Genomic DNA, 20,236 nt, shown 5'->3' on the forward strand with positions numbered 1-20,236 from the left:
GTTAAAATCCTCACAAACAAATAATGGTGTGGCCAAACTTTCTAATTGTTATGCGATTTCTTGAGAAAGCTTTGCTTCTTCACTGCAAAGTTCATATGTGCAGCATACATGAACTAAATTAAACTCTGGTTTTAATTTGGGCCCTTGCATATCTTCTTGCTGAATCTGCCTTATATTGAACTATTCACCAGTTCTTTTTAAGTACATTGTCCCATGGAGGCTCCGCTACAAGAGCAAAGAGTATGTTTAAGAGTATGTTTTCGACTCTCACAGTATAAAATCTTAACTGCTGCATGCTTGGGAAGACAGATCTCTTGTACATAGAGGATGTCTAGGGGGAATGCTTTAGGTTGTTCCATTGCACAGTCCTGTTTGGCTTTAACATTAACATTTAGGCCATTCGCATTCCAAGTTAAAACTTTCATAGTCCTATGTGTCATGTATATATAGTAATTGAAAATTACCATTGAAAAATACAAATTTGAAAGCACTACTACCCCCTTATGCCTCCCATGGAACACCTACACCCGCTTCCCCCCCCTCTACCATCTCTGTCTTCCCTCCCCGGGTCTATTTCCCTGTCCACGGAGCTCCTCTATATTGAGATTCCCAGAACTAACAAGTGCTCGAGCCCATCTTCTGCCTCCGCATTGTCTCACTGATCTGCCCTCCATGCTCCAGTCCAGGACAAATCATCCACTCTATGGTCCTAGGTTCCCTGCACCTGACTCTCTGGTGGAGCTCTCTTCATACAGGCTCTCCCCGGACATGATGAGGGTGGAGTTGGCTCTCTTTGTCAATCCATGGACCTTGCACCTCAACCACACCCTACGAGAAACAAGCCGAAGATGGATCTGTGCTATACCCATAAGATATTCCTAAAGCGTTTAGTATGGTACTTTCCAGTAAAGTAAATGTTGGTTTAACGTGTTAACACCTGGTCGAAGTTCTGTGGAGATGAGCATCAGAGCTTCAAGGCGTGTGGGTATCCTCCACCATCTTGGCTCCCCACATCAAACAGAACTTCACTTGGTACTTAGGTTAGACGACTCTTCTGGTAATTCCCATTACATTTTGGCTTATAATTACCCAACTACATGAAAATCATAGTTTTCTTGGAGTCCAGAATTGTTCGTACTTCAAACTCAGGGTGTCTCTTTAATAATACTGGCAGTGGAATGCAAAGTAAACATATCCCTTCATTTGCTGACTTAAAACAGCACTCGGAAAACTTGACTGAGTGAATGACAACTATGGTTTCACCACCTCAGGATTGACAAGTTTGTCAGTATAGTGAGGCTGTAACCTATTCCACACTTTCAAACATACAGGTTTCATGACTGCCAACATGGATCCTGTGATGCATGTTAGGTGCTAGGAAGTAACGATTGCCTGTGTACTTGTTCTACATAGTGTTAGCCTTAGCTAAACTAGTTTTGGTTGCTTTGTGAAGGGTATGGATAGGTTCTTGGAATTCAAGTAGTTTTGAGGAACAGTTGTGTCACATCTAAGCATCTATTACTAAGTCACCCCTACAGTGTGCCTTGTACCCTTGCACAATGCAGGATGCCTAAAATATATCCCATTGATATAGTATATGCTTGAAAAATGTGCTGTACAAGCATAGAATGTGCCATCTTTAAATAGAAAGTTATTTCCGTTGTGCAGAGTTAGCTACAATCTCCATTACACAGGCTTAGGTGTGATTATATGTATTTCCCATCTTCATTTGAGAAAATAACAAAAAAGTAATTCAATGTTAGTTTACACTTAATCTAATTTAATTTTACAATCACATTTTGATCATTTTATTCGAAAGTTAACTTGGAAAAATATACACTGGGCTGTTTGAGCCAGAACTGACTTAGAATAACTTCTGCCACCCACCACACCTGCAATATTCATCCTTGGCTGGAAGAGTTATATATTGCCCAGAAGACAATAGCCTGTGAGAACAGGAAGAACAGGGTGTTGTTAACTATTGATCAGGTATTATGTGTCTGTGAAGGGTGCAGAACAGTAGACAGAAACAAGTATTTGCAATGCAATCGGTCTCGCCTTTGGGACCTTATATGTATTTAGCTATGCAGCACATTAGCCTGGGTGCTGAAACATCTACTGTTCTTTAACATGGAGGGAAAGTAAGCACCAAACTGCACGACATGCCAGGTATGGGAACACATGGAGAGACATGTTTCCTTTCTGCGGTAAATGGTATAGTCCACAGTTCTGTTTTTAATATAAAATCAGGGCCTTCGGTGGTCATATCACTGAAAATACAAGATTTGAAAAAAATATTATTGTCTACGGGTGCTCGTGGAAGACAATTTGTATGGACTGGGATCTAGAGCATGCTAAAGTGAATCTGGTATTTTACTGACCTCTGCTGGTCATTTTCTATCAAGACAGTTAAATATAGGCAGCTGCCAGAAAAATAAAACAAAGTCACTCAGCAGAAAGCAATTCTGGTATTTTACTGACCTCTACTGGTAGTTGTCTATCAAGACAGTTAAATAGAGGAAGTTGAACAGAAAAAAGTCCCTAATCAGAAGGAGACAAGTCCAATGCCCACAAAGTACATACACATATAAGTGTATACTAAAGTATATACAAGAGGTCTTGAATGCTCGACCTAAAAAGAGCCGCCTTAGCTGTTCTTTTGCCTTGCTAATACCTGATTGGACTAAAAGGACACAATCACATTCATCCCAAGGGCTCTTACACACAGCCTGACACATGTCACAGTGTGGAATCAATTTTGATACAGTCAGGTAGGAGGAGACCTCATCTAAATCGGGGCGGGGCTGGGAAAATGAAATGTTCGGCCATTTACAAACAGGGCTCTCGAATAACTTTACAGTATTCTGAAGTGAAAGATGCCAGGATTTTCTAAAAGTACAGATCAAAAAAGTGGAGGTTATCTATCATAAAAGGGGAGAGTGAACCGCATAAGTCTCAGTAGCAGAATCTCAGAACTCGCTGTCTCAGAGACCCTCAACCACACATTCACAGACTGCAGTGTATGTAATCTCCACCTAGTGTGGTTTGGTGGATAGCGTCATTCATTGGGTCTTGTCAAATTAGTGTCCCGTTCTACATGTGACATCCATACCTCCACCAGGAGGGAGGCTGTCTGGATGTTGACAGTGGTGAGTGGATTAAAATTGTCTCTTTTCCTTTAGGTGAATCTTTATTGGTGGAAAAGAGTAGGATCGAGATGAGTCTAAAGACAAAGCGGTGTTAAGTGGATGAGTCACTGGTCCACAACATGTAGTGGTCGGGTCGAATGTACATTCAGTTGGGTAGAGATGCATGCAGAAGCACTGCGCAGGACGGTTTAAAGCCAAGCTTAAACCGCTGTCCTACATTTCTCCACACCATGATGCAAATGAAATGTTTAAGTTCTAAGCCTAAAGACTGTACCTATAACCACGTTCCATCTAGAGCAAAGTGTGCTCACTGACGAAGACGGATGAGTGCTTCCACTCACTTATAACACACTATTTGGGATGCCCTGAAGTATAAGGCATCCATATATATTTGTTTGGTCCTGACGAAGGCCATAGACCCGTACGGCCTGTTCCAGGCCGAAACATGGCCCGTCCACTAGGTATTGTGGGCCAGTGAATCATCCACTAAACACTGCTTTGTTTTTAGACTTGCTTGGGGCCTGCTGGGCTGCCACATGGCCCCCAACATCGTACCCTGGGTGGGCACTTGGGCACCCACCTATTTGTAAGGCAGGCCTCGAGGAATGTTGTCCCCGGGGCCTATTGAGGCTCGGGCAGGGGTGCCGCATAACCACCCTCCCTGTCTAAATTCTGTACGGCCTTGGGGAAATGGGGTCCTGGGGCCTAATAAAGCTCATGGAGGGAGGCCGCTTGCCCCCTCCACTTTTTTTATTGGCTTTGGCCATAGGGGAAGAGGTCCCCGGGGCCTGATAAGGATTTTGGAGGGGGGCTGCATGGCTCACCTCCTCTGTTTTCTGCAATCCAGCCTCATGGGATGGGGTGCCAAGGCCCTGGTAAGACTCGGGGAGGGGGCCCACATGCCCCCTCCCCTTAAAATTCAACCCTGGGGACCACAGGGCATATGAAGGTTCAGGGAGGGGTGATGAAACTTCACCTTAATATATATATTTTGGACCCAGGGAATGAAATAATTGGGGCACAAAGGCCAACCCTATGCCACAGCACCAAAGGCTGTGCATGGCGTGGGGTTAGTAGCCTGCAGGGGTTGGCTGCCTCTGTGGCCAACCCCACCGTGTACGGCCAAAGGCCATGCACACCGTGGTTTGGCTGGCTGTGGGGGGGGGGGGGTGGTTGGCTACAGCAGCCAGGGCCTGTGGCCAACCTCACAGCATGGGGTTAGTTGCCTGCCCAGCATGGGGTTGAGGGCCTGGCCGTAGACAATAATAAATACTCTCTATTATTCTGTCAATGCCACTTTTAGAAAGTTGAGAGTTTCCAGCCTAAACCTAAGATGCCTTTTTGCTAGTGTCCAGGGTCACATATCTTTTAATGACTCTCCTGTGGGTGATGTGTAGTCCTGTCAGACGTGATAACAGTGGCCTGGGTGTACAGGGGGTGGGTCTTCCTGGTAAGATGGCTGGGGAGAATTGTGCACTCCCCCAATTGCTCATCAAAGGAACCTGCCTACAGCACACACAAATAAACCTGAAACCAGGCCTTCCATTGTCTTTCTCCCTCCTTGACCGATTGGAGCTAAACCCAGGGAAAGGGGAAGAACTGGTCAGATCTAGTTTGGGAGTAGACCGGAATCGAGCTCCCCCCACAGGCTGGTATTGCATATAAAAATGGTACCCTCAGAACCAAGAATGAGAACACTACTGGAGCTGTGGAAGATTCAGATGAAGGACTGCCCAACTCTCTAGAGAAACACACCTGGCCATATGGAAGATGCAGGAGAAGAGGTGCCCTTCTCTCTGAAAAAGAAGACTAGACTTGCTTGCCTTAACCAAGGATCCTGCAAGTGACACCAAGGGTCAGTGGGGAACATCCTTTTTGAGATACAGGACACAGCAAGCTTCTAGTGGTCTACAGTGAACTGCCCAGCTGGCAAGCACCAACTGGACTTTCCTGGACTCTATTTGAGTAAGTTGTGACCCCCAAGAGGTGCCACCCCAGGTCCTGGACCCGTGGGGACTCGTGGCTGGTGCAAGAGTGTACTCCTCCTTCTTTAAAACTGCAAGCATTGGACTCAAAGTGAAAATCTAGATGGGCTGGGCTCTTCACATCAGAAACGACCAGCAGCCTCTCCTATTGATGTGATGCTCTGACGGTGCCTTGCTCTTAGTGTCAGCAACAACCGCCTGCGTCTCCAGCTACCACAAGGCCCTGACGGTGACCTACTCTTCGTGCCGACAATGATCTCCTCACCGCCCCTATCAAGGCAAAGCTCTGACTGAGGCTTCTCACATAGAACTGGCCCGAGTAGTAGGTGAACTCTCCAACAGGACAGACCTCGTTCCTGTAACTGACTCGTGCTCCATCGAGCTTTACCGGAAGTTGTGATTTTGACCCCATCCAACGTGACCAGATAACTGTGATTGTCACATTGTGCTTTTTAGTGCTATTTTTCCCTGAAAATTTAAAAATTCATAACTCCAATTCAACTTGTTGGATTTTTGTCATTTTAAAGTCATTTTATTGAGTACAATTTGCTATTTTTTTCTAAATTGGTTTGGGATTTTCTTTGTGCTGTTTTTTACTGTATTCCTGTTTGAGTGTTGCATAAACACATAGTTAAGCTTGACTGCTTTTGTTGCAAGCGATCAGAGGGTTAAGCACAGGTTTATTTAGAGACTCTTGTGATTCATTCTGATCATGATTGCAACAGTAACAGGCTTCTGTGTCCGAGTGTGCGGTGCACATGCTCAGAACTCAACAATCAAAAAACAGAAACAATAAGTAATGCATGGCCAGCCCAGTGGACTTTCTATGGAAACAGAAAATACTGTAATCACACAGCAGAACCATGGAGCATATTATCAAGACAGGCGATAAAATTATCTCAGCTTTAGCGGCAGAAAACTGCCGCTAAAACAGCGATAATGGGCTTGATAATATGCTCTATAGAATCCCAATTGAAGCCCATGTTAGATGTGAAGGACATCTAACCTGAGCTTCAATTGGAATTCCATGGAGCATATTATCAAGCCCATTATCGCCGTTTTAGTGGCAGTTTTCTTCCGCTAAAGCGGCGATAGTTTTATCACCTGTCTTGATAATATGCCCCTAAGTACTTAACAATCTGATGGGTACACCATGCAGTCTTCGGATAGGTTGCACTCAGCAGTAAGGCGCTGAACTTCTTTGTTCTCAGTAAACATTCTTCTTCACACTGTGGTTGAGATCCCACTTCTACCATCCCCAACACACTAGGGTTGTAGGCAAGCATTATGCTCAGTTACCAAGGGTTCCAATGTTCTCACACAGTAATTCGGCTAAATGTGTGTTTCATCCCTTTGGTCAAAAGTCTCAAATAGACCCAGTAGACTAGCCAGTGCACGTTGGGCTCTCGTCCTGGCTGTATCAACGCGGTCATGCTTTAATGTTCAGGACATTGACTACTCTTCTTTGACAGTGGCCACAATGCGAGTCTCACTTAGGACTCAGTGAGGCAGGTCTGTTCAACAATATCCATCTTCGGAAGTAGCTGCACTCCTTGATGACTGCAGACCACTGCTCAGATTTAGTAGATGAAGCCTCCAGGCTGAGTGCCTTGCAATGGTGTCTTTGTGGCAGCTGCAGCCTCCTGGCCAATCAAGGCTTTCTGCTTCAAAGATGACAAGGCTTTCTCTCTCCATGTGTCGCAGCAGCACCAGTCCCTCAAGCCCATGGCAGGCTGCTGGGGCAACACCAGAATACCTGCTCTTGCACAGTCTGTTTGTGCTCACTTGGGATCTACGCAGAGAGTCCATGGAGACCCCTCCACAGCAAGGTTTACTGCTGGCTTGCTCTCTGGAACTATCACCTTTCCCTGGTTGCCTCTCTTGCCGGGAACACACCTGATCTCTCTTCCTCTGCCGCCTTTCTTCCTGCAAGGACAGGCACACTCACTCCCTCTCTCAAACACAGGCACACTTCTAGGCTCTTTAGGCAGATAATCAGCTCCTCCAGCAGGAAGTGCAGATTTCAGGAGCCTTGAGTGCACAGCTCTTTAAGTACACTGTGGAGCATGCATTTTCTCTTTGGCCTACAAATTCATGTAACTTCAGGAAATTATGCAAAATTACATGTTATTATGTGAAATGTTGCACCAGGATTGTGTGCTAATTATTTCAATTATTAAATGATTTTAATTTGAGCGCAAAATACATTCGCAATTTGATTTTAAACATGAGGACGCGTTTTGCGCTGAAGAAAATAGCACACAATTGGGTATGATGTGAACAAAAGTAGTTCATTTTTGGTTTATTTGTATCGTTCCTGTGCTCTCCTGTGCTTATCTGAACAAATTATCAATTGCACAATGTGAAGTAATGGTGTAATCTGGTGACATTCTGAATAGCAAGAAAAATGTGAAATGCCAGAAATTATGCAAGATTACACTAGAGTAAATACAATTTACCACAATTTTGCTTCCTTAATCAAGAAAAAAGTGGGGCTTGAACAAAGTGTGGTGGTTTTTATCGCACTTCTGTACACATTCTCCAAATAGGAGACGTGTCTCTTCTATTTAGATGTTTTAGATGGAGTTGCTTTGGTTCTCTTTCAAATGTCTTTTTCTGGCTGTTCTCCAGGCAGTAGGGGGCAGGCTTCAAGCAGGAGTATTCAAAACATGGATGCATTGAAGTGTTAGTTCTCTGCACCTGGATGTTATCAGCCTTCTTAAAGCAGTAATCAGGGGTAGACAAAATGTTAGGCCGTGCTAAACACATTCTACCTTCAATAGCACAAGTTCCATCCCTCACCAGCACCATCTATCAAATGATAGCGCTCAGGAAAAACTAATCAACAGCCCCTTGATAGCAAAGCCAAAAAAGCGGAGATAAAACCAGCGCCCTATTTACAAGAGGGTGCTAACATGCATAATCGCATGTTAGCACCCTTTTTCCCTACACCTCCCTTTGCATCTTCAATGAGATGCAAAGTGGGCGTTACTAGGCGTACCCCAGATGGACTACCGTGCAAATATCGCTGATGTTTACATCACAATATGTACAAGGCAGCCCACATGATTTTAGCACTCATTAGATTTTGGCGAAAACGTCAGTTTTCGCCAAAATCTAACGTCTGCTAAAATCCTTACTTACCAGTCCCTAACATAGGGGGTGGATTATGCTGATACGACCCTGTGGGCCGTATCAGCAAGGTTATCGCCCTTTTGCAGGGAACATTGATGGAAAACCAGCGATGTTCCCTGCAAAAGGGCGATAACCTCGCTATCTCTGGACTTTTTATCGCCCTGGAGAAACACGTTGTTAATTACGCGCTACCAGGGCGATAAATGCCAGAGATAGCCTGCGATAATATAATTATCGTTAAGCACGGCCAGCGATGATTATCGCTGGCCGTTCTTAATCTGCCCCATAGTTCTCTTCAAGTCTCGAATGGCGCCTTGTCATGATCCTCTGCACTTTAGAGTCTGTGTCCCTCCAACCACAACACTGCAGGTAATAAAATACCACCTTGTGGGAGAACCTTTCCTCATTCTCCCGTTTGTGCCATGCTTAGCCATGGGCACCCAACATGGATATCTATGACCCCACTACTCAGACTAGCACAACACATGGAGCCCATGTGATACACACTGACTGCACATACATGCACTCAGCCTACACAGAGAATGTCAGCTTAAGTTTTTGGGTTTTGCATAACAGCTGAACTATACAGAAGAGGGGTCAGTAAACCGCACTATGACTGACCCTGAGGAAGCCATCTTGTCACAAAATACATTTTAAAAAAACACCACACCCTCCCTCCACTGCATAATGTGATACACCCAGAGCATGGACAGTGGTCCATTGCCCACCATGGGGACAGGATTGGGCCACCTCTCCTTGTCACACTATGAAACTAGGTTCTGGACATCGCATTACCAGGGGCAGGCCTAAACCTGTGCAGCCACCAGATTCGGGTGACACCAAGGTCACCATAAGGCCCCAGAATACCAGTTTTATGTACAGTCAGCCACATGGGGCAGATAAACTAACCTGTTTACCATGCCGGGGGCATTCCAATCCCACCAGTGACATACATCAATTAATGAGCCTACATGTTTAAATATGAGTGTATGCTTGAGTGGACATATCTATTTATGGAGATAGCTACATGCTCTCGCACACTCTTGTGCACAGGGTTTCCTTATGGCTTGTTGTCGCTGGCCCCACTAGTTTACTTTGATTCCATTGGCTGTCCCACCTAAAATCACTTCTAGAGGCGCCACTGTGGATTGATTCAGCTGTATGTGTTGACTGTAGCAAATCGTCACTTAGCAAAAAGCAAGAACCCACCACTACAAGTTATTAAATATGGGCCTGTGTACTTGGAAAACAAATTGTAAACCAAACAAGAGCGTGCCCAGGGAATCTCTAAAAACCACGTCGTTCTTTGTGGATATTGCTTCCAGCTAAAGGGTATGACTTGGGATGCATTTTTAGATTGGTATATTGGGCTTTTGATTTTTACATTAGTCTCCACGTGACTCCTTTGCCTTGTTTTTGCATCAATGTTACTTTTTGTAAAAGTTGATTTTACTGTAATACTGCTGTGATTTGATTTACAAAAATATTGTTTTAGGTGGGGTGTATCAACTGGTAAGTTAAGTAATTCACAAAACGGCAACTGATCACTACTTCTACTACTCACAGGGCTGGTTAGAGATATTATTAGGTAATGCATATTAAGTATAGATAATGCAGTTGTGGCACAGGTGTTCTTGGTGTATTTTTCTCTGTTATCTTTATGAAAATAATATAAATGAATGTATATTTTTAATATAATTGGAAATGTAATGTTGCTCTTTTGTACTGCTTTCATACATGTGAAATTTGCTAATAGATTGTGGGGCCTCCTTCCTTTCATCTATATAACACACATACACCTTTCTGGTATTTTTATTGCATGCTCTAACATTTTAAGAAGTGAGTGCTGGGTGTGTGCAATTAAGAGCTTGATATCATTTTATTCTACTAGACAGAAGCATAACAGTAATTTATGATATTCTGTATTTATTGTAAATGAGGGAGGACTATAAGTGTGTCTCCTAACAACATTCAAAGCTGAAAGAACTATATGTGAAATTGGCAATACACTTTTCTGACTCTTGCAAAGAGATACGAGCACTGTGCTGTTACTGCTATTGTTTCCAAATTCCAAAAACTAGTGGGTTTACAACAGTTATTTTATATGACCACATCCTGCTCAAGCCACTTCCTCATTTCAATTGTGACTGTACATTTATCCACACATCTTGCAAATTTCTCTTCTTAAGGCCTGAGTTATGCTTTGTCAGACAGCACTCTATCCGTCAGGGTGTTGACGACCATTACCAGCAAATTTAGAGATGACCTCTAGCCCAGACGCAATGTCTGCACATTGAGAGGAACCACTATTATAGTTGCACAGTTCAATGTACAAGAATTTTGATGGAAGGTTTAGAAGTAGGGTTTCTGGTGGACTGGAATGTTAGCCCTGGTCAAGCAGTATCCACACTCCTAGTCAGGGTAAGGCACAAGTAAACTCTAATTTAACCTGTGGTCGCCCTCTGGTAGCTTGACACAGAGCAGTCAGGCTTAGCCTGAAGGTGTAAATTGTGTAAATTACTTGTGCAACACTTCAAACAGCTAAACAGTGAAAGCCCCACACAAAAAGACCCCACACCAAATTTAGAAAAATAGAAATTAGTTTACTGAATTAAACAAGATCAAAATGACCCAAATCCAATCGGTAAAACCAGAGATATTTAATTTAAGTTGAAATAGTGCCCCTGTTACATATTTCGTGTAGAACTCCACCAGGAGGCCGTCAGAACCCGGCATCTTACCGTTGGCCAACGACGTGATGGCCCCTCGGACCTCCTGTATAGTGACAGGGCCACCCAGCTCTTCCACAGTCTGTTCATCTAAAACGTGGAGGGACAGCAGGGCCAGGAATGCACTAAGGTCTGCTTGAGGGGCCTCTTGGGAGGCGGCATATAGTGTTTCGTAGTAGCCCTGGAATAGTTTGTTAATCTTATCTGGGCCAAATCCAGTTGTTCCTGTGTCTGTCTGTATGTGAGTGATTGGGGCACCCTGGGCCTCTGGTCTAACCAACCACGCCAGCAGGTGACCAGTTTTCTCCTCTCCCTGTACTCTAGCCATATATGCCCTGTGGTCGTGTGAACGAAGTCTCTCTAGGGCTTCTTCATGTTGTTTACGTGTGGTGAGTAGGCATGTAAGTGCTTGTACCCATGTTCCTTGTGTGTTGTCCAGTGTGTGCAGCTTTCCCTCAATAGTCAAGAGCTCCCAGTGTAATTCCCTTTGTATGCCGATTGTTTTTCCCATACAATGTCCCCTCACCGCCACCTTGAATGCCTCCCACACCACCAGTGCTGACGAGGCCATATGCACAATTTTCTGCAAAGAACATATCTACTAGTGCCTGCAGGGACAGCTGCTTGAAGCCCAACTCAGAGAAAACCGAGGTCCTCATCCTCGGACCCTGCACCACCACCTGGGACAACACCTGGTGGCCCTCCCTCGGGAATCCACCCGCCCCTACAGACCACGCAGGAAACCTCGGCATCATCCTCGACTCCTCCCTCTCCATGAACCGCCAGATCAACGCCTGCGCATCCTTTGCAAGACCTTCAAATGGATCCCCCCGACTGCAGAAAAACCGTCAACCATGCGCTCATAACCAGCAGACTGGACTACGGCAATGCCCTATCCGCCCCTACAGACCACGCAGGAAACCTCGGCATCATCCTCGACTCCTCCCTCTCCATGAACCGCCAGATCAACGCCTGCGCATCCTTTGCAAGACCTTCAAATGGATCCCCCCGACTGCAGAAGAACCGTCAACCATGCGCTCATAACCAGCAGACTGGACTACGGCAATGCCCTATATGCCGGAATCAACAGAACTCTTCTACACAAACTCCAAGCCATCCAGAACGCCGCAGCCAGACTCGTACTCTGGACACCGCATCACAAACACATGACCCAACACCTACAAGACCTCCACTCGCTCCCCGTCGAAAAGAGGATCACCTTCAAACGCCTCACCCACGCCTACAAATACCTCAACAACATTGGCCCCAAATACCTCAACGAGAGAGTCTCTTTCCACGTACCCAAGAGAAACCTCCGCTCCGCCAACCTTGTGCTGGCAAAGGTCTCCCCGCATCCGCAGAAACAGCAGGCGGGAGTGCTTTCTCCTACATCGCAGCCAAGACTTGAAATGAGCTCCCTGTGAACATAAGATGCTCCCCGACCTTGCACGCATTCAGGAAGGACCTCAAGACCTGGCTCTTTGACTGATCCGGATTTGCTCCTGAGCGCCTTGAGACCCTCACGGGTGAGTAGCGCACTTTATAAACCCCTGATTGATTGATTGATTCATTCATTAAACAGAACACCTTCCAATTTCAAGAGGCTAAGCCTCCACGTGGGGATTGGTGGTCTTTGCATATAGGGTTGGTATGACAGTAGCAAGGGGCTGTGGTCTGAGAATGTCCGACCTAGGTATTCTGTATACTTAATGGAGCCGCCAATCCCAGGAAAGCACCAGAAGGCGTCCAGTCTTGTATGGAGTTGGTGCATAGGGGAGTAAAAGGAGTATTCTCTATTCCCTATGTGTTGGAGTGCAGATCCCAATTGACCACCCATTCCCGCAGCCCTGCTACTGTTCAATGGCCCTGAGCTCCCGATGGGGGTGGGGTGGGAGCAGTCAAACATTGCATGGGCTACGCAGTTTAAGTCTCCACCCAGGATCACTTGCCCCACCTTAATGTCAGCCAAATGGACAGATAGATTGGCCATGTAGGTCAGCTGATCATGGTTTGGTGCGTAAAGGCAGTCCAGTGTAATTTCTCCTGCCGCTAGCAGGACATACCTGCCCTCTTTGTCTATTATGGTGCGTGTTGCTTCGAAGGTCTAACCCAAATCTGCGCCTGTGGGCAGATGCTGATTGCTGAGTACGTGGTGGCAAATATCTGCCCTCTCCATCATCTGTACAGTCTATCTACTTCCCCTTGGATGAGGTGTGTCTCTTGCAAGAGGGCTATCTGCACGGCCTGTCTTATCAAGTAGTTATGAATATTGTGACACTTGGACATTGAGCCCAACCACCTAATGTTCCAGGTAAGGAGTTTCAGCCCATGGTGTGGTGTAGTCATTTTTAAGTGATTCCAGTCCCCCCTTCTGTGGCCCACACCCTGTACCGGTCCCCGGGATAGTGAAAGATCATGCCCCAACCTGCCTTATAAACTGAACAAATTAAACTAAAAAAAACCAAACAGTCAACAACTCCCCAGAGCATACTGACAACAGCGATCTGCCCAAATCATGGATACATCTTTCGAGTTCAATGAAGGCCCAAGTCAACCACGGCAAGAGCCTACATGGGATCGTGGCTGCACAAATGAATGCACTGGGATGCGCAAGGTAGTGTTATGTGGTGTGGCGTTTGCGGTGCGGTGCCTCCTGCACCAGCCCTAATGGTCCTCCAGCCCTGTTTATGCACCATAATTCAAGGCGGTGTTGGTCCCTGCAGAGTGTCCAGAGATAGGGCCCAGTTAGATTATCTCATCTGCTGTTTTCGGTGTCACCACGGGTAAATCAAGGCTGGCCCTGTCAAGTCTGAACCTCCAACACCCCCGAGAGATGGTGACCCTGCCTCCGATCGGGAGCCACCTTCACAGACAATCTCGGCGACTGCTTGCAACGCCGCTGCTCACTCAGGTTCAGTCTGTGAATGGCTTGGTTTCGTGGAGAGGGTGCGCTCAGATCGCCGTTTAGATCCCTTTCTGGGTTTGCAGTCTTCAGTTGTAGGGGGTCGTCCCTGTGCATTCTGGGGAGTTTCAGTTCGGTATGTCTCAATCCAGTCCCAGGCTTCCTTGGGGTCCTCACAGAAGTGGGTCTTGCAATCTAGGACTATACAAAGACGTGAAGGAAACATGAGGTAGTACTGGAGACCCTCCTCTCTTAGAGCTTTCTTAACCTCAAGAAACAAAGCACGTCTCAGTTGGACATTGAGGGTATAGTCTGGAAACATTGAAACTTTGCTATTGTTCACTATAAAGGGACCATTTGTGCGAGCTTTCTGTAGCAAGATGTCTCTGTCCCTATAGTGCAGAAGCCTAGCACCAACCGGTCACGGGGGCAGGTAGGCATGCCGGCACCTGATGTGCCCTATCAAGAGTGTAAAACGGCATCAGAGCTCTGGGCTCCACCACTGCACCCAGCCACGGCTCCAGGTATGCCACCATATTTTAATTTTTTGACCCCCTCCAGGAGCCCTAGGTTCCGGATATTGTTCCGCAAGCTGAGGCCCTCCCCATCATCCGCTCTGCACTCCAAAATCCGAACCTTGTCCGTAAGTTCTGCCACCTGTTGAGTCAAAGCCTTCCGCGTTGGGGCCAAATCTTCCAGATCCAATTCAACTACCTTCACCCTTTCATTAAACTTCTGGTGTTCCATGCGGAGGAGCCCCAGGCCCTGTCCTGGTGCAGCGTTGCCTTGGTGTCTGAAATGGCCTCTAGGATCCTGGATAGTTGCTGTTTGATGGGGTCTGCCATCGATTGTGCCTCTAGGCTGCTCCATGCTTGCTCTCATGGGTCTTCATCCTGTTCTGGGGCTGCCCCATTTGTTTCACTCTATTGTTGCCTATCTCCATGGAGCAAGCAAGGCCCACCTTTTGGAAATCCGCGAGGGCATCGAGGCAGCGCCGCCGAGGTGTATTCAGACATCTGTCGCGCTGTGGCCCAGTGGGGGGACTATTTATGTTGGTTCAGACACTGCTCACAGTGTCCTGGGGCTGCCACCGGGCCCTAACTCACGCCCTGGAGACTTGTGATAGGAGCTGCCCCACTCCTTGATGGGGAAGGGTCCTACGCTGGTTAGAGTCCGGTCAGGGCCGGTGCCCCCAGCCCCGCCGACCCGCAAGCCTCATGTGGGTTCCGTCACAGCGACTCTTCCAGGGACTGTCCCCTCTAGCTAGTCCTGGCACTCCCCCACCTCTGTCCGGGTCAACTGCCTTGATGGCACCGCTGGGTTGATGAGATTTTGCCCCCTTGGAACCGCACTCTAAAGGCCTGGCCACTCAGGCTGCCCTCCCAGGGCCTGGCTGCCGCACAAGGTCCTCAAAGTATTATCTCTTATGCTGAAGCACACGTAAAATTAAATAGTTTCAATATCCAGACAATAACTAAAAAAAGGAGAACAATTAGTGTGGGCTTCTCTTCTTCTTTATTTCCGGTAGGATCTTCAAATTGTTGTTAAGCATGATTATTTCCTTTTGCACGTGGAGTATTTGTGGGCTTATTCTAATTGAATAAGTTGTGTTGAACTCCAAATATATTATTTTGTTACTTCCAGCCCTGAGGAAGTCATATGGGTTAATCCCTTATCGGCGAAACGCGTTGGGGAGTGGAACATTGTTTGAAAATTATGAAATTTGAAGATCCTACCGGAAATAAAGAAGAAGAGAAGCCCACACTAATTGTTCTCCTTTTTTTAGTTATTGTCTGGATATTGAAACTATTTAATTTTACGTGTGCTTCAGCATAAGAAAAGACTGGATTCAATATTTGATTGTTATTTTGGGGTATTGGGTGTTTAACCTCAAGTTGAAAGCACCGTAGTCAAGCTGTTGGTTCATTGTTATCAATTGTGTACTCTTGCTGGTAGCGCATGAATTTCCCTTGACACCCACTTTTGTATATGTCCTCAAAGTGTTAGCCTAGGAACAATCAGGCTCCGCCAGCCTTGTGAGGGTCTCCTATGTATCTCTCAGTCTCCAGGCCATAAGATCCACCAGGGGTTGGGGCCAATCACATCCACCTGCCCTGCCACAGGACCTCTGGACCCCGGTCTGGACCCCGAGAGTGTGCCGCCTGAGACGGCATCACTGGTCCGGCAGGGTTCTGCCTCTGTTGGTGCTCCCCCACACCTGTCTGGGCTCACTACTGGGGTGCCGTGTATGATCAGGCTCCCTCAGTTACATAGTCAGCTCTGCTGGGCTTCTGAGGCTTTAGGCTGCAGGATTCATCATGGGCAGGGGGCCACGTACATCCTCCCGCCTCTTCACAGGATCGCCAAGTCCCAGTTGAGGTCCCGATAGTGTGCCGCACCAGTGAGGTGCACCCGAGATGCTGGGGTTCCGCAACTGCTGCTCCACGTCCTGAGGGGTCTGCTGTCCAGGGTCACCCCCCAGGTGCTCCTGCGTTATGCCTCCTCAATGACGTCCTGGGGTCAATCAGGCTCCCTCAGCTGTTGGGGTGGCTCCACTGTGCTCTCTGGCCTTCTGCCACAGCATCAGGGGCAAGGGGGTCTGTCGCGTCTTCCTGCCCCACCACACTCTTGCCAGGCCCCGGTCTAGGCCCCGAGAACTGGTTGCATCACTCACTAGTTTGCTGGAAGGATCAGGTCCGCAGCTACTGCCAGGGCCAGTCAAATCTCCTCTCCGTGCTCTGATCTGAGCCTCAAAAGTGCACCGCTCACCTGCACCTTTGTGCAGTCGTCTGGAGGTGCCTCCCTCCACGGCGGTTGCTCGGGGCACCACACCCCAGCCACATTACAGGCCCCTCTCTGGCCTTTTTGCATCCAGGTCGGGGCACGACAGCACCAGGCTGCCACCGGTCTCCCAGGTGCTTGATCCTGCTCGGAAGCTTAGGATTTGCACCATGCTGCTGAGCATCCGTCAAGTGGGGCAGCACTCTGGTGCTTATCTCAGCAGGGTGGCTCCCGCACCGGGCCCACAGAGTGCAGGTCTTGAGCTGATCGGTTCTGCCAGCCGTGCTCTCAGTGGTATGGCGCCTGCAGCTCTGCGAGTTGCGGGATTCGCATCTATGGTGTCGCTCTGGTGCCGGCGCAACCACCTCTGGGCGGCTGGGCTGGAGATTACCCTGGAATTGGGTGGATTGTTCGACCGGAGCGGAGCTCTTCGCTCACGTGCCCGCCATCTTCAGTCGGCTAGCCACGCCCCCGTTCAGCTCCTATGTTGGTCATTGGACCCTGCAGTGCTGACCTTAACTCCAGAAGCTTGGGTCCCACGCCCAAGTGGCCGGCTCGCCAGCAGTCTCTAACCAAAGGCCCCCCTAGCCACCCTAACCCCATTGGCTAAAATTGGGCACCTGCACTCGGCACCCGGCCGCCCCAGTGCCGCTGGAGGTGCAACTTGAGTGCCCTCTTAGACCTTGGGGAATCTTTGTCCTACCCTCCAAAGCTCCCACACATAAGTTGTGTACTTACCTGGAAAACCGCTAACACTTTTCTCCCATAGGAGCCCATGTTAAGAGATTTTGGGCCAAAATATTGTTTAGTGTTGAACTGTTGTTTGTATGGAGAAAAGAGAACGCAATTGCAAAGTATAAAAAGTAGTACTTACCTTGTATTGTAAGTTGCTAAGGTGGGTGTTTAGACATACCACGAGAATCAACAATGCAACCCCCTAGAGAGAATTATTCAACAAGTCAGGGAACAGAGGGAAAATAATCATAACAACAAGAAAAAGGGAAACCCTCTAGACCTATATTTCTTTTATATCTGGCTAAAAAAAGCTCAGAGTTAGGGCATCAAAAAAGCATTACTGTCCACACAAGAAATGCTAAATCATTATTACGGATTTTTATTTCATATTTTTCCTTTTTTTTTTATAAATTTGTTTGTCAGACAACTGAAAATTTACAAGAATATCACTTTTTTCCATTAGTCAAATATGGTGCATAAAATACAGGTTGTTGCAACATGAATAAAATTGCAAAAAGTAAAACAATGTCATTCGTCACAACCCCACATCCAAACACACCTCTCACTGATCCACAACTACAACCCTTACATACCATACACACACACTGTCAACATCCCAGAACAACAACACATGCACAGATGGAAAGAAACACGGGTGATGAATTCAACCCTTGATGTCTGTGCTGTTAGCTGGGGTGTCACACTCTAGCTGGCTGACGTACGTTTCGATGGAATGTTTAAGTTAATAATCCATCTTCTTCAGGACCTGTTATGTTCAGAGTTAAAACGGGTGGATGAAGGGGGAACTGGTCTGTGATTTATTCAAAGAGAAATTTCTAAACATGGGTGTATGTTTGTATCATACGATCGTTTATGGCTTTGTCTCCGCAAAACCTGATATGGTCAATTGCAATCTTCCAATTATCTGCTCTATGTGATATTTATATATATGCTTTCAAGATCCTCCAGTTTATCGATGCCACCATGTAGTGTTGAAAGGTCTGGTGGGATGATGTCTCCTGAACAATCTTTAGCTGTTTCGATCCTTCTATGGGGATATTGTCGTGGCTTTTCTCCGAGGTGGAGTCAGGCTAAATTAATTCTCAGTATGTAAGCTAGAATGCCACAAGTTGTCTAGCATTTAAGGCCTGTCATGTTCGCCGTCGCTTCTGGGGGTTCTTTTCACAAAGGGCACCAAGGCATACCACCCCAGTGCCACAACACTAATTGGAGCTGTAGGGGCAGAGAACAGGTCATCCCCCACTCAAACGTTTCTATACAACAAGTGACCTGTTCCCAAGGTGAAAAACCGTTCAAACCTCTATACCCTTGGTCATATACTTAAGACAATTTTTACAGCATGTGGTCACACCATCTATGCTAACGCCGGACGCGCAAGCAATTAAGGCTCACAGTAGGAGCCAATCTGAAGAGCCCAGAACGAGTGCAGTCTAACGCATACAAGAGCTCCAGGGTAAAGGTATACCCACGCTGGGTAAAATCCCGCAGTTTTTATCAAAAGACAGGCGGAAATGCAGGGTTGAGAAAAAACCCCACGCCCTGAAGAAATTGCCGTGAGTGTACCCAAAGGCAATGAAACATGTCGGCATTTTAAATAGAAGTAGACACACAGCATGGAATAAAATTGTAAGCCAGTGTGTTCTAGTTCACTTTTATATATAAGTAGTGGGGTTTCTTAGGTGCACATAACTTGGCACTTTATTTCTCTTTACACACATCTTAGCACTCTTTAGGTTGTTATCCATTTCTCCTCCCTTACACACAATTTGTTTTCGGAACGAGGGTAGCTGATGATGAGACCTTGAGGTAGCAGGCGAGTACCTTCCTGCTTAAACCTCCCTGGTGGTGCTACCGTGAGGCTCCCTCGCTCCTTTTCTACACTTTTTCACCACTACTGGGTGTTTAGAGACATACACTTGGGATTATTGAGACTATTGTACCTCGTATGAATTTCTTCTTCTTTTCCTTTTTTAAATAGGTGAAACCATACCCATAAGTAGCATAGATGGTGTGACCACATGCTGTAAAAATTGTCTTAAGTATATGACCAAGGGTATAGAGGTTTGAACGGTTTTTCACCTTGGGAACAGGTCACTTGTTGTATAGATACCACCCCAGTGCCCAAAGTAATCTGAAAGTAATTACTGTAATTTAAAGCTTATACCAACCTATAACAATTGAAAATGTAATCACAACTGCATTTCCTTGAACAGTTTTGAATTTGGGGGTATATTTCACTTATCCGTGCCAAGTTCTGCTCGGTTCTAAAATAAAACATAAGTATACCTTTTTTATACTTACCTAATTGGTCTGGATTCTGTCTGACCGTTTGTAATCAGTCCTTGAATGAGTGTATACAATAAATGCTTAACACACCCTCTGGATAAGCCTAACTGCTTGCCTACACTACCACAAAGACAGCTGTTAGTACATACCTAACTTAGCCTCTGCTATAGCTCTGGGGACTCCCTGGACTCTGTGCATACTATGCCTTACTTTGGTATAGTATATACAGAGCCAGCTTCCTACACCCACCTTCATGTGTCCCAAGCTGTCAGTAACTCATCAGTCCGATGATGAACCCACCGTAACAATGCTAGTAAATATCACACCCTATAGCTTCCCAATTGATTCAGGGGCAACAAAATCCTGCCTGAAAGCAGGGATCATCCCTTTATCCAAAGACTCTATGGACGCACAGGGGTTCTTGGGTACGGTTATGAAGGTCCCCTTCACAAAACCTCTAGTGTTGGACATGGGAGGCAGCCATGTAAATGGTCAATTGCTTTTTCATCCCTC

This window comes from Triturus cristatus, chromosome 7 (genome assembly GCF_964204655.1).
Source record: "Triturus cristatus chromosome 7, aTriCri1.1, whole genome shotgun sequence".
In the NCBI taxonomy this organism is placed as follows: domain Eukaryota; kingdom Metazoa; phylum Chordata; class Amphibia; order Caudata; family Salamandridae; genus Triturus; species Triturus cristatus.